Below are 15387 nucleotides of genomic sequence, written 5' to 3'. Positions count from 1 at the left end.
TCTGCCTCGGCAGTCCTAAATAGCCTTATCACTTGGGCGGCCGCCAAAATATCTTCAATGGGAGAACCATGTCATTGTTTTTTACCTGCTGTCTGCGACCAGTCCGAATAGACCAGTTGAGAAACACTGCTTTAACTCACATGCACACTCATGTCAGACCCTCTCACCTCTCTCTGACATTTTTTCCGCTGTGTGTGTGTGTCGCAAGTTGATGAGTCTGACAGGAAGACAAGGAGGAAAGGAGATGCGCACACGCATGTGAGATTCTCCTTCTGGTTGCATTTTTTTCTAAATACCGTAGATAAGCAAATGCACATGGTATGATAACCGTCAGTTTTCAAACGGTGGTATACCGTGATACCGGTATCCCGCTGCAACCCTGGTTCAAAGGCAAAAAGAAGATATCCTAATATTTACAACTTTTGACCAGTTTGTGGCACTGTCCTGAGGCCCTTAGAGGACACAGTGTCGAACTAAAGTACTAAGTTTGGTTTAAATATACCAACGCAATGCTAAGATACTCTCTTCCTGTATTCCTGAAGGGCGTGGTCTAAAGATAGGTGGTCTGAGCCAATTTTGGTGAGGATTAGACAAACTTTGTTGGAGAAATAGCAGAAAATATTTATGCAATTGCACTCTAAATGGAGGGAATATTAAACATAAGTATTCTACAGGCCCCCAGAAATATGTGGAGAAAAGAAGTATGACTTTAGGCCAAGTTATTTCAAAGTAACAATGGATTTTACTGTGTTTAATACACAATGGCAAGTAGGTGGTACTGTCATCTTGTCTTAAACATTCAGGGAATTTTTGTAATTATACATAGCAAGTTTAAAGTCAATTCATCAAAGTGTTGTGAAGATACAGTTTCAATTCCTGTATTGCATCCTTGCATCCTTGTGTTATATGTACTTTAAATGTTTTGTATCACAACGATTTTAATAATTATAGCCACTATGGTCTCAAGATCATCTGACCCAAATTTAGTGAACATCCAAAAAAGTATTTGACTATTTCTGACAGAATTGTGTTTTTAGTCCACTTAATAGCTTTTGACCATACAGTTGTAGGTCCGGAAGAATAACAACAAGAAAACCAACATATACAATATGTGCCTAAATATTACTTAATAAGAAAGACCAAAAATTACAGTACATCTTGCTTGATGTAATTTTCAGTTATGTGTGTTGCTCTCTGCTGTAGCTCTAATAAATGAAAATATATATATATATAATTCTATCAAAAATCCAAAAAATATTTAATAATTAGAACGCAAAATGAAGAAGTACAGGTGAAACTCGAAAAATTAGAATATCGTGCAAAAGTTCATTCATTTCAGTAATTCAACTTAAAAGGTGAAACTAATATATTATATAGACTCATTACAAGCAAAGTAAGATATTTCAAGCCTTTATTTGATATAATTTTGATGATTATGGCTTACAGCTTATGAAAACCCCAAATTCAGAATCTCAGAAAATTAGAAAATTACATGAAATCAATAAAAAAAAAGGATTTTAAATACAGAAATGTCGGCCCTCTGAAAAGTATAATCATGCATATGTACTCAGTACTTGGTTTGGGCCCCTTTTGTATTAATTACTGCCTCAATGTGGCGTGGCATGGATGCTATCAGCCTGTGGCACTGCTGAGGTGTTATGGAAGACCAAGATGCTTCAATAGCGGCCTTCAGCTCTTCTGCACTGTTTGGTCTCATGTCTCTCATCTTTCTCTAGGCAATGCCCCATAGATTCTCTATGGGGTTCAGGTCAGGCGAGTTTTCTGGCCAATCAAGCACAGTAATACCATGGTCATTGAAACAGGTTTTGGTACTTTTGGCAGTGTGGGCAGGTGCCCAGTCCTGCTGGAAAATGAAGTCAGCATCTCCATAAAGCTTGTCTGCTGAAGGAAGCATGAAGCGCTCTAAAATGTCCCGGTAGACGGCTGCGTTGACTCTGGACTTAATAAAGCACAGTGGACCAACACCAGCTGATGACATAGCTCCCCAAACCAACACAGACTGTGGAAACTTCACACTGGACTTCAAGCATCTTGGATTGTGTGCCTCTCCATTCTTCCTCCAGACTCTGGGACCTTGGTTTCCAAATGAGATGCAAAATTTGCTCTCATCAGAAAAGAGGACTTTGGACCACTGAGCAACAGACCAGTTCTTTTTTTCTTTAGCCCAGGTAAGACGTTTGACATTTGAAGCCCATGTCCAGGACCCGTCTGTGTGTGGTGGCTCTTGATGCAGTAACTCCAGCCTCAGTCCGTTCCTTGTGAAGCTCCCCCACACATTTGAATGGCCTTTTCCTGACAATCCTCTCCAGGCTACGGTCATCCCTGCTGCTTGTGCACCTTTTTCTTCCACACTTTTCCCTTCCACTTAACTTTCTATTAATGTGCTTTGATACAGCACTTTGAGAACATCCAACTTATTTTGCAATTACCTTTTGAGGCTTTCCCTCCTTGTGGAGGGTGTCAATGATGGTTTTCTGCACAACTGTCAGGTCAGCAGTCTTTCCCATGATTGTGAATTCAACTGAACCAGACTGAGAGACCATTTAAAGGCTCAGGAACCCTTTGCAGGTGTTTAGCTGATTAGAGTGTGACACTTTGAGCCTACAATACTGAACCTTTTCACAATATTCTAATTTTCTGAGATTCTGAATTTGGGGTTTTCATAAGCTGTAAGCCATAATCATCAAAAGTATATCAAATAAAGGCTTGAAATATCTTACTTTGCTTGTAATGAGTCTATATAATATATTAGTTTCACCTTTTAAGTTGAATTACTGAAATTAATGAACTTTTGCACGATATTCTAATTTTTCGAGTTTCACCTGTATACAGTATCTTGTTGATCTTGAATTAACAGAGAATAGAAAATGACCAACTACCTCAAACACCACATCTAAACTTTAAAGGTGTTATGCATTTAATTTTTATTTAATTTTATAATGTTCACTGTGGTCCACTTATAATGTTAGTAAGAGTTCCTAAAAAAAATATCAATTTAGAAATAATTGTCAATTTTCTATCCTGTTTTTGGCCCTGTGATTAAAACGCTCCATTTTCGGGTCGTGTCTCCTTTAAGACTTCAACGTAAACGTCTAATGCTATGGTTTGGTAACATCTTTGCAAACAAAATAAGTGTCAACAACCGCCTTTACACATATGGAATTGTTTTGAAAAAAAATGGCAACCAGAGGAATTCAGCCATACATGTTTGAGTCTGACCCCGAATCTAAAGAAAATATATACAAAAAATATATAAAATATACATACGTTGTTCATTATAATGACTCATGTGTCATTAAAAATGAAAGAGTTTGTCTAAATAGATGTTTAGAGCCATATAAAGCCATTAATACTCTATAGCTGCATCTGTGGCAATTGTGCCATCATGCCCACTGAACAAGAAATTATATGCTGCTTAGAGATCCCTGTGGTATGTACACAGTGCTGAATGTCTGTGTTTACTTATATGTATCCCAGAAACAAATCTACATTGTCAAATTAAAGTTTGACCACATTGGTCTTCTCTTAGGATCATTAGGAATCAAATGCAAAGAGTCTATTTTTCCACAACCTGGCACTGCACAATGTTTTGACAACTTTGCAGGCATCTCGAAACTCTCATCACCGCTCTTACCGCGAACCTGTGGGTGGGCCAAAGAGGCAATGATGAAGTAGGTGTTGACCTGTTTATGCAGAGGCAGACTTGTGCTGATGTATTCATCTCTATTACATAATACAGGCGAGGAACTAGAAAACGAGTAGTTTTGGATAAAGCCTTTTTATGGACTAACTAATAAGTTTTGAGGTATGAAACTTCACAATTGTTCTTATAGTACAATGACATCGTATATGTCAAAAGATCAAAGAAAATGTTATTTCTCAATTCATGAACCCTTTAATACAAGCTGGAGAGTAATGCAGTTCAACAGGCTTTACACACATCACTGTGTGTTTCATTTGCTGATGTTTCATTTGCCTTTGTGCTGAGCGACACAAGCTTTTCACATTCATGGATTTTTCAAAATCACATTTTACATTACACACAAAAGAGAATAGAGGTATGTATAAAAAGCCCATCAAATGAATAGCACTGGACTGGAAACAAAATGTGAAGCAACAGCAAAGTAGTGCCAAAGTGGTACTGAAGAAACACTTAAAGTAACACTCTGTCACCTTGTGTGTGAGGGCACTATTACGGCTTCTGTGTGCTTGAACAAAATAGGAATGGATGTGCTATATTTCTCAAAGAGGGAAGGAAGAATTCATGAGCTGTGTGGATGGACAACTTAACTTGAACATGCAAACTTTACAGCATGAATTTCCTTCAGAATACTGGCTACATTTTATGTGCATTGTGTCAGAATATAGTATGCGAGTCTCAGTACAATCAATGTATCAACAATGTTAATTGTTTGAACATCTTGTACGTTTTATTTCATATCATAATTTGATGTTAAATTGTTGACAAAAATGTATGTTTTGACATTTTGGAGATGCTCAACAATAGATCTCCATATAAATACATCTTGGAGATGTAAGTTAAGATATGTGCCTCTGAACCAAAGTGTATTTTCATGCATATCTCCTCAAGACCAGAGGCTTGGATCATGAATATTAATTAGGTCATGCAGATGGACGTCCAGTTAAGTTACCTAGCAACGTCACCAAGAACCTAATAAATATTAATGAGTTAAGCTATAGACATGTCATGACCTCCCAATGAGTCTGTGGCCCCCCAATTCAAAATTTGTTCCAGTGAATCTAGACTTGTTGTGCATACATAAAGGATGTGTGGGTTTATGTATCCTACTCCAATGATAAAAGCTAAGAGCAATCCCACCCTCTGGCTCTTAAAATTACAATGCTTTAAAATCGAAAAAACTCACCATCTGGGTGCTCGTAGGGAAGCCAATGGTGTTTGGCATTCTGGTATTCAAAGTGGGAGTTGCAAAGTTGACACTGCTGAGCTCTGATGTCATCAAAGTGTTTAGGGCAATCATCTGTGTTACACAGCTGGTACTCATAGTTCACCCCTGGGCAGTCTTGACCACCATGAGATGGACTAAATAACAGAAAATGTCAAAGTTAAGGTCGACCAATCACTTCAAACATATAAACAACTGAATAAAAAAAAAATGTAATAATCAAAATTCATCAAAATAAAGTTTAAATGAATGTCTTTAAAGGACAAGAAATAATTTATACTCAAATCAATATTCAATGTCCAATAATTTATTTATTTAGCAAGTGGCCCTGTAATAAGCTGTAAAATGTACAGTCAGTCGGCCGTTATTGCAAAATAACCCTGATCTGGGTTTATTTTGCAATAATGACTGGCTGGCAGTACATTATATGCAACAAAGAGCTTATTTCTTTAATATATTAATGTAATCAGTATAATAATTTTGTTTTGTTTGATGTAACACAAAGCTAACTCCCACTAGATAGTCAATTAACTGTTTTTCATGTTTTCATTGGTTAGAGCCAATCATGTACATCCTTGCTGCGTGTATGTTGTATTTTTCTCTTAAAATCATTGTTTCCCTCCATATAATTAATCATTACTACTGAATATTATCTTAATTCAAGGCAAGTACACCAGGGTGGAGGTTAAATGTTATGTCTCTGCAACGTTGCTCATAATTTTTAAGCCTCACTGTGAGTAGAGTAGATAACATACACTGGGTTGTTGCACTGGCGGGTTTTGAAACGCACGCCTGTCCCACAGGAGCGAGAGCAGGAACTATACTTGCTCCAGGCACTCCAGGCTCCATCTTGCTTCACTTGGTTGGTGTTCTTCCACATGCAGTGACCTTTGAAACACCACTACAAGGGACAGGAGTTAAACAGAGTAATATTGCAATGGACTTTGTTACCACAACAAGGGATCAGTGAAAAACAGGCACAGCAATAAGGAGACGCGTGGAATTACCTTCCCAGGTGCACATTCTGTTCCATCCAATGGAGGCCCCTTTTTTGTCTTGCAGAAGTAAGGGTTATCTGGATGACTGCACCACAGCTGCTTGCATGGATCAAATGTGTGAAACTAAAGGGAGAAAAAGCAACCGTGGTTGGATGGTTGAGAGAGAGGTATATATATAGAGAGAGAGAGAGAGAGAGAGAGAGGAGAGAGAGAGAGAGAGAGAGAGAATTAAATATTGAGACAAATTTGTCTAATCAAATTTACAATTCCGCAAGACATAAGCTCTGACAATCCTTTGCCTCTTACAGTAGGTGCTTTAGCACAGACTGAATGAAATAACACTGAACTGATTTTCCCTCTTAAGCTTGCCAATGCTGCTCTGGAGCTAGTGGTAATACCGACAGCACTTGAAAATAAATTATATTAATCAACTGTTTCTCAGCACATTTCAAAATAATTATGTAAATGCATTAATACTGATTTATATTACTAAATAGTTTTCACCTTTATATGGTAATCACTGCCTTAGCTGTAAAAGTGGGTCCTACATTATAATTATCTGAAGCAAGATGCAGTGAATCCTTTTTACTAAAACATATTGAGCTGATGAGTCAAAAATTCTTCAACCAGATACTTTGATTAAAAAAAGTTCAAAATGTATTTTAAAGATTCAGCTTTTTGTCAAGATTGTATGTGTTTTTGTTCATGCCTTTTGTGTTAAATTAGTTCCATTCCATTTTAGTTCCTGTTTCCTTGTCATGAGTTCAAAGTATTTAACCCTCATGTTTGCCATTGTCCATGGTCGAGTATTGTTTATGTAATGTTGGTTCCATGGTCAAGTCAAGTCAAGTCTAGTCCAGTCCATGTTTCTATTTTGTAGTCAACTTGGAGTTAGGGTTTATTGGATCTCACTTTTGTTATTAAACTGCACTTGGGTTCATCGCACTTCATCATCATCACTGCATCTACCTGTTGCCAGCCAACGGTACACTTTTTAATTTAAAAATAAAATTTTCATATGCAAAAATTTGTGTTACAACTGCCCCAACCACACAGCCTAAATAAAATCCTGTATGTTACAGTGGTTAGTAGCAACAGACTTAGTTTTGTTAACAATGTTACTTTTTAAGAAACATTTCGATATTAGTTTGAATTTAAAGACTTCAAAACTCTAGACAGTAAAATAATTGGACATCGAAAAAAGTCTCCCCTACTGCTTCACATGCAGAACATTAAAGAGAGGGATAGAGAGAAATGACTGATTTTCAGTGTTTAGAGGAAATATCACATGGTGATCATGGTGATAAGATGATTTGAGCATGGAAAAGGCGAAGATGATTTGAGCATGGAAAATGTATACACTTGAGGCTGATATGCAGCTGGACTTCTGTTCATTAAGGCTAATAGAAATTACATTGTGAAGGACTGACAATCCTGCTATTCTTCTCATAAAAATTATAAAAAATAAACACACAATGTAAACAAATAATTAATGTGGCAACCTGGAACACAAGACTGTGTGAGGTAGCTAATGAATGACAGGTGCAATATATGGTTTATCTTTGAGGCTCACCAAAACAGTGCTGCTTATTTGAAATGCAGTGTGGAGTAGGGAAGACTCAAATGTAAAAATGTTTTCAATGAAAAAAGCACTTCCTTCTAAGTCTTTAACAAGTCCATTGGCAACCAGTTGGAATAATACGTCTTTAGTTTTTTCACAGGTTCACGCTTCGAATCACATTTGTACTCATAGGTGAAGCTAATTTTTATTCTTGGATGTTATTTTTGTCATGACACTAATTTTTACAAAGTCAATTTTTTTTCTAAGGCATGTGCCAAATGCAGCTCTTCACGAGGACATGGCACTTTCCACAAAAAGGGTTCAAAATAAGGCCTGAAAAACATAAAATTAAGCATTTTGTTTTCTTTTTCAACAAATGGTCAGTGAAAAGAGGTGCTTTGCCTTAAAAAAATGTTGATTGTCAACCTCATAATAATATATTATCTCTTTTGTTTCCCATTCAACCCTGCCATAGGACACTAAAGTGTACCATATTCATGGATGCCACATACCAGGAATGCCTATTATAGATCTACAAATGATTTATTTAAACTGAAAAATACTTGCGAAAACTTCATTGCAATATTAGTTTTTTCTGCCACAAACTCCACGGAGAACTAATTAAAATGTCACTGTGAAGATATGGGAAAAAACGTAGTTCTTGACAAATACATTGTTTACAATCCCATTACAATCTAATTGTTAATATCGACGCTGATAATGGCACCACTATTTTCATGTCTGTAGAATGCCAACTGTTAGAACATGATTAGTGGGTCATAGAAAATGTCATGGGGATGCAAGTTTTTGACTGGCCTCTGACGCACAGCTTGTTTAGGCATGACATAGGGGTTTGGGGTAAAGATCACAGCATTCTGGTCTTGTTTACTAGTGTAATAGCCTTTGATGGAAGACTGCCAAACATCTTGTCATCTGCTGGTTCTGTGTCAGGCAATAAACCAGGTGTGAGTATCTTAAAAAGATTTCTGATATGCCTAAAACTGTACCTGTGATTGGGGTTATGCACCACCTATTTATTTTACACTTGGGAAATGTTCAGAGCTGAGTTTAGGATGACAGAACTAACAGCTTGGAAACTGAGCATTAACTTTTGAATAGGCCATAAAATATTACTGAAATATTATCATTGATATGCATCTTTCTTTAATGTTGTTCCTCATTAGTGAAACTTGGCATAGAAATATTCAGTGTATTTGACTCACTTACATCCAGAAGACGTTTTTGTAGAGACTTGAACAAGATTGTTTGTTAAAATATAAAAGCCTTTGAAGATTGACTTCTTAATTCTTGGATTAATGACTGATGTTTCTCAGATCTGTCAGAAGAGAATACAGCCTAAGACTACACTCACTGAAGTACATATTTTGTATCCAACTCCAAAATCAAATCGACACTGCTCATCCATGGAATAATTGATGCCAGGAAGTTCAGGAAGCTGGGGCCAGTCATGTTTGAAGGGGTCGTCCAGGAGGCAATCATATGAGCTGTGGAAAAACAGAGGTCAGAGAGAGATACACCCACAAAATATGTTTCATGAATGACCTTATAGACCACTTCTTAAACTCATATGCAAACCATAAACTAGAGGTGAAGAGCACTATGTAATGAACTGAGACAATTTACAAGGATACTACTTTAGTGTTAGCTTTTGTTCACATCATGGCAATGGAAATGTAATCACATGAACCCTAATGATATGAAAGAAACATCTTTACTGGTATGTCCAATACAAAATTAGAGGTATTTTCCGGTGCATGGATGGATCGTGTCTAAAGCTACAGCCAGGCACTAAAAGCTGCCAGGTCAGCATATTATAGCAAACTCGTCGAAACTTATCACAACAATCCAAGGTGTTTATTTAGTACAGTGGCTAAATAGGATAGGAATAAAGCATCGACTGAACCTGATAATCCTTCCCAGCACAATAGTAATGACCATGAATATCTTTACTGATAAAATAGAAATCATCAGAAATAAAATTGGAATTAAGCAATCAACTGTCACAGTGTCACAGTAAACAGTGTCTCATAATTTTCCTCATGTGCAACTTCAATCCTTCGCTGTCATAGGTCATGAAGAGCTAACAAACTTATAAAAAATCCAAATCCACAACATCTATGTTAGATACAATGCCAACTAAATTCTTAAAAGAGATATTCCCTGTAATCTTAATATTATTATCTCCTTGCAATCCTTAGGACATGTCCCAAGAAACTTTAAAATGGCAGTTATGAAACCACTTATAAAGAAGCCACAGGTAGATCTTGGAGATTTGGCTAATTATAGACTGATTTAAAATCTCTCATTTATGTCGAAAATACTAGAAAAGGTAGTATCATACCAACTATGTTCATTTCTACAGAGAAATAGTACATATTAACAATTTCAGTCTGGATTTAGGCCCCTTCACAGTACAGAGACTGCACTTAACAGAGTTACGAGTTACTTGCTCTTATCAACTGATTGCGGCTGCATTTCTGTTCTAGTGCTTAAAGATCTTAGTGCTGCGTTCAACACGATAGATCATGACATTTTCTTGAATAGTCTGGAAATGTATGTTGGCAGGACTTGCGTTAGCATGGTTTAGGTCCTATTTATCAGACCGCTACCAATTTATGTGTAAACAAGGAATTGTCAAATCAAACAAAATTTTGGAGTGCCACAGGGAACAGTTTTAGGGCCTCTGCTTTTCTTCTTATATATCCTTCCCTTAGAAGATATTATCAGGAATCGTGGAGTAAGTTTCCAACGATATCCAACATTGTATTTCTTCTAAACCCGAAGAAATTTCACAATTCTCCAAATTAGCAGTGTAACAATTAAATTAAAGATTGGATGGCCAGAAATTTCCTTCTATTCAATTCTGACAAAACAGAGGTACTAATTATTGGAGCAAAAACCTCTAAAAATGCTAAAATATAATTTGACTCTCAATGGATGTACTGTTATGTCGTCTTCTACAGTGAAGAACTTAGGTGTAATATTTGATACCAATCTGTCCTTTGAAAATCAAAATTTCACTCAATCAGCCTCGCTTTGGCATGTAAAATACCTGCCCGCTCCTGTGTCAGCAGTACACGTACACGGCTCAGCGCATGGCATGATTTCAATTGGACCCCTAGTGTTGCTTCTTTGACACAATGACGAAGTGAGCGACAGACAGGGAATGTCTAAGTTATGGATGTAACCTCCGTTCCCTGATGGAGGGAACGAGACGTTGTGTCCTCACACATTCCACATCGCTGAACAGAGCCACTTTTGTGGCCGAACCTCATTGTCGGCTCCTCAGAAAAATCCTGAATGAAACAGATGCATTTCCCTCCCTTTATACCCGTATGTCAGGGGGAGGGACATGCAAATTCTGTCTGCCAATTTCTCATTAGCCTTTTCTCATAGATCAGAGATGCAAAAGTCTCTCAAGAGAGACCCCTAGTGTCACTTTTTCAACACAACATCTTGTTCCCTCCATCAGGGAACGGAGGTTACATCCTTAACCTAGATGATTTATTTATAAAAGTCTTTTAGCACATTTTTAAAACATTTATGGATAATTAAAATGCTTTCCATCACTTTGACAGTCAGGGTTTTTCCATCATTAAACATTTTTTGCAGGCTTCCAAAACCAAATTTCAAGTCACCAAAGTAAATGTAATGATATTCATATAGTGTTTGGCACATTTTAAGTGCTGAATATGCTTCTCATCTGAAACATCCAAGTGACGCTTGGTTCTCTTACGAGAGGTTCTCTCGTATTGCGTAAGCTAGTTTACGCTACGGGAAAGATTAATCTTTTCTGAGATATTGAAGCCAAAAAATTATCCTTAATTTTGTATCCATTGTCAACGCAGTGCGGCAGCTGCAGACCTTGAGCGGGCTAGCTAGCGAGCTCATTGGTTGCTCTGCGGCAACTGCTGCAGCCTATAGACGAGCTTGGGCGAACTCGCGATCCAATGAGAGGCGTCCACGGCTCACTGCATCAAAGCCCGCCAAAAGGGCGTGACTAGAGTGCATATAAGCGTAGTTCGTAGGCTGGAACCCTGATTTTCATCTCTTCAGTGAAGCTCTTCGCATCACTGAACCGAAGCCGCGTCGCCGTTCGAGGGGCATCAAGCAAGCGTGGACAGCGCCGAAGAAGCCGGCCGTCTTCGCCACCTTCAGCCGCCCTGCGAGCTACGCCATCCGGCGACGTATCCTTTTAAAAGCAAGCTAGTTCTTAAAGAACTTCACAAAAGAGTACGAAGCGTCTTTTTAAGATGCCTCGCTCCACTTGCGCCTCATGCCGCGCTCCTCTCAGCACCGGAGACCGCCACATCATCTCGCGCTCTCTGCCTGGGACTGGGGCATGCAGAGCTCGCCTCGCCGGCGGATGCGATCTCTGCGAGGAGCTGCCGATGTCGACCCCTGCGGGCTCGACTCGAAGCGCTCAGGACCGAAGCCGCCGCGCCGCCTTCCGTTCAGCCACAGAGAAAAAGCGCCGCTCTCAAAGGCTGCCGGAAACAGTGGTAGAAGCGATTGCCTCGCCGGAGCCCATCCCTCGAAAGCATCGCCTTCACCCTCCCCGCCCACCCGGACGCCGCAGTTGCCGCCGAGCGGCTGCTCTGCTGCCATCTCGGACAAAGAAGCGGAGGATAAGGGCTGTTCCATCATGGCTTCGACAGCGAGGAGTGGTCAGGCTCACACGCCTCCTCCTCGCCCAGGAATCCAGCAGGACCCGCACTGGAGTCGAGGGGAACTAACACGCCTCCTCACACAGGCCGCCGACCGCCTCGGGCTCGAGTGGTCACCGCCCTTGAGCAGGCACCCAACAGACTTGACGGCTGCTTTCTACAGAGCCGCCGCCGAGCAGCACCCGCTACCCGGGCCGCTCCCTTCCTGCCGAAACTCCACGCCGAGCTTTCCAAATCATGGAACGCGCCTTTCTCGGCCAGGGTCCGATCCCACGTCTCCACCTCTCTTCGGTGGACGCCACCACTGAGAAGGGCTACGCTTCCATCCCTCCGGTCGAGGATGCGGTAGCAGCACACCTTTGCCCGCCCTCCGCGAGATGGTGGTTTAAACCAGTGCTCCCGTCTAAGGCCTGCAGAACAACTTCCGCCTGTGTTGGCCGCGCCTATTCTGCCACCGGCCAAGCTGCATCTGCTCTGCACTCTATGGCCGTCCTACAGATCCTCCAAGCGGACCTTCTGCGGGAGTGGGATGAGGAAAGCAGGCATCCAGAGGCGGTTGCAGACATACGGAGTGCTACGGACCTCGCCCTCCGCGCTACCAAAGCTGCAGCCCAAGCTATAGGGAAGTGCATGGCCGCGCTGACTGTGACCGAGAGACATCTGTGGCTAACGCTAGCCGACATGGGAGAAGCAGAGCGCTCACGTTCCTCAACGCACCGCCTCTCCATCCGGTCTCTTTGGCTCAGCGGTGAGTGGTATCATTGACCGGTTTTCAGAGGTCCAAAAAGCCACACAAGCCATGAATCCCTTTCTGCCTCGTCACGCTAGCTCCTCTGCAGGCCGCCCACGTGAGCCTCCTGCACGAGCCTCTTCACAGCGCCCAGCTCAACAAAGCCAGACTTCTCAGCGCCGACAGGGCGGCCGCCTCGATCAAGGCTCAGACAGCCGCCGCAGACCGCCGCCCCCCCCGCGGGCCTCGGACTAGAATTGCGCTGAAACCTGAACAACCGAAGTCCTCCTAGCTTTGACAAAACGACGGATCAGTCCCGCTGTGGCCGGACCACCGTCAAAGCTTCGCCCCCTGTCAGTCCCCTTCCTTCAGGCTACTACAGTGGTAGATTCAGCAGCCAACAAGCCGGTGTTAACGCCGCTTGCCTCAGGCTCAAACGCCGCTTTCACGGCGACCCAAATAAATCTGGTAAAGAGCAAGCATGCCATACGTGTAGAAAATGTGCCCACAACCCAGTGTTCACCTCTACACACAAGCATTACACATCCCGTGTCCATACCAGAGAGCAAACATGTCTTATGTGTAGAAAATGTGCCCACAATCCAGTGTTCACCCCTACACACAAGCATTACACATCCCGTGGCCCTATCACGGCACACTCACATAAAGCGGTTACTGAACCGCCGAGTGTTAGGGTTAATAAACGCACCCACGAATCCGTGCGCGCGCTCCATTCTCTGGCCGCTCTGTCACACGACCAGCCTTATGTGTAGAAAATGTGCCCACAATCCAGTGTTCACCTCCACACACAAGCATTACACATTCCGTGTCCCCATCAGAGCACACTCAAAAGCGGTTACGTAACCACTCGAGTGTTAGAGTCAATAAATGCGCCACGAATACGCAGCGCGCTCCATTCTCTGCCCGCTCTGTCACCCGGCCAGCAAACACTTCTCTGTATGTAAGTCCCGTGCCCGTGACTATGCTTGCGTGATCACTTAACAGACGTGACTCTTTCCCCATTCACCTCAATCGGAAGTCACTCACAGAACAGCCTGTCCATGCTGTCTGCGAGCAGTCCAGCATAAGCACAGTAAGCGCGCCACACATTCTGTTCAGCGTGCTGTGTGCGGCAATCAGAGCGATTTGGCCACTCACCCTCTAACATTACGCTTCAAATCGTGGGAAGATATTCCAGGGATATCTGAATGGGTGTTAAGCACAATAAAACTTAAGGCTATTTGCTACAGTTCGATCGCCGTCCTCCTCGCTTCAGAGCGCGGCTCGAAACTACTGTGAACACGGAAGCAGCGTGCATGCTTTGTTCAGAAATAGCAAACCTTCTGTGCAAAAGGGCCATAGAGAGAGTGCCGCCTCCCCTGAGCGAGTCAGGGTTTTACAGCCGTTATTTTCATGTCCCCAAGAAAGACGGCGGCCTCAGACCAATATTAGATCTCAGGGTTTTGAACAAAGCGCTTGCAAAAAGACCGTTCAAAATGCTTACAACCAGCAAACTCCTCGCGATGTGCGCCAGGGGACTGGTTTATTTCTCTCGATCTGAAAGATGCATACTTTCAGATTCAGATAAATCCCCGCCACAGGCCATTCTTAGAGATTCGCCTTCGACGGCCAGGTTTATCAATACACCGTCCTTCCGCTCGGCCTGTCCTTAGCACCTCGTACTTTCACGGAGTGCATGGACGTGGCGCCGCACTCCTGCGGAGTCAGGGTTTGCGAATTCTGAACTATTTGGACGATTGGCTGATTTTGGCACAATCACATACGGAGCTTCTGTCGCACAGGACAGTTCTCCTCAGTCATCTGAACAGTTTGGGTCTTGCAGTCAATTGGACCAAGAGCTCACTACAGCCCAGTCAGACAATTTCCTTCCTTGGAATAGAACTAGACTCAGTGGCAACGACGGCTCGCTTATCTACACAGCTGCGCGCCGTGTGCAGCTGACTAGCAGCGTCATTTCAGATGAACAGCCTCACACCTCTGAAGAAGTTTCAGAGAGTGCTAGGCTACATGGCCTCAGCCGCAGCAGTACTTCAACTGGGTTTACTGCGCATGCGCCCGCTTCAGCATTGGCTAAACACCCGCGTGTCTCGCCGGGCTTGGGCCACAGGCCGCCAGCCAATCAGAGTGACTCAGACCTGTATTTCAGCTCTGCAGCCCTGGACAGTGGCCGAATGGTATCAGCGGGGAGTGATGATGGGAGCTGTATCTCGCTGTATCTCGAGTCATCTCGACAGACGCGTCCAACACGGGTTGGGGCGCGGTCTGCGAGGGCTCTCCGGTTTTTGGCCTATGGTCAGTTCAGGAAAAGCTCCTTCACATAAATTGTCTGGAAATGATAGCGGTCGAGTAGCGCTCGTGTGCTTCCTCCCGATCATTCAGGGTCACCACGTCCTGGTCCACTCGGACAACAGGTCTGTGGTATCCTATCTAAACCGTCAGGGCG

The 15387-nt window shown here is 42.1% G+C and overlaps 1 pseudogene; it reads right to left on the bottom strand.

Moving 5' to 3' along the window:
- The window catches only part of LOC127642881 (A disintegrin and metalloproteinase with thrombospondin motifs 3-like), a 216424-nt pseudogene that overhangs the window by 66989 nt on the left and 134048 nt on the right, over nt 1-15387 (bottom strand).

Source organism: Xyrauchen texanus, chromosome 4, assembly GCF_025860055.1.
Source record: "Xyrauchen texanus isolate HMW12.3.18 chromosome 4, RBS_HiC_50CHRs, whole genome shotgun sequence".
Classification (NCBI taxonomy): domain Eukaryota; kingdom Metazoa; phylum Chordata; class Actinopteri; order Cypriniformes; family Catostomidae; genus Xyrauchen; species Xyrauchen texanus.
The sequence above is the reverse complement of the archived record's forward strand: the minus strand, read 5'-3'. Positions and strand labels throughout refer to the sequence as shown.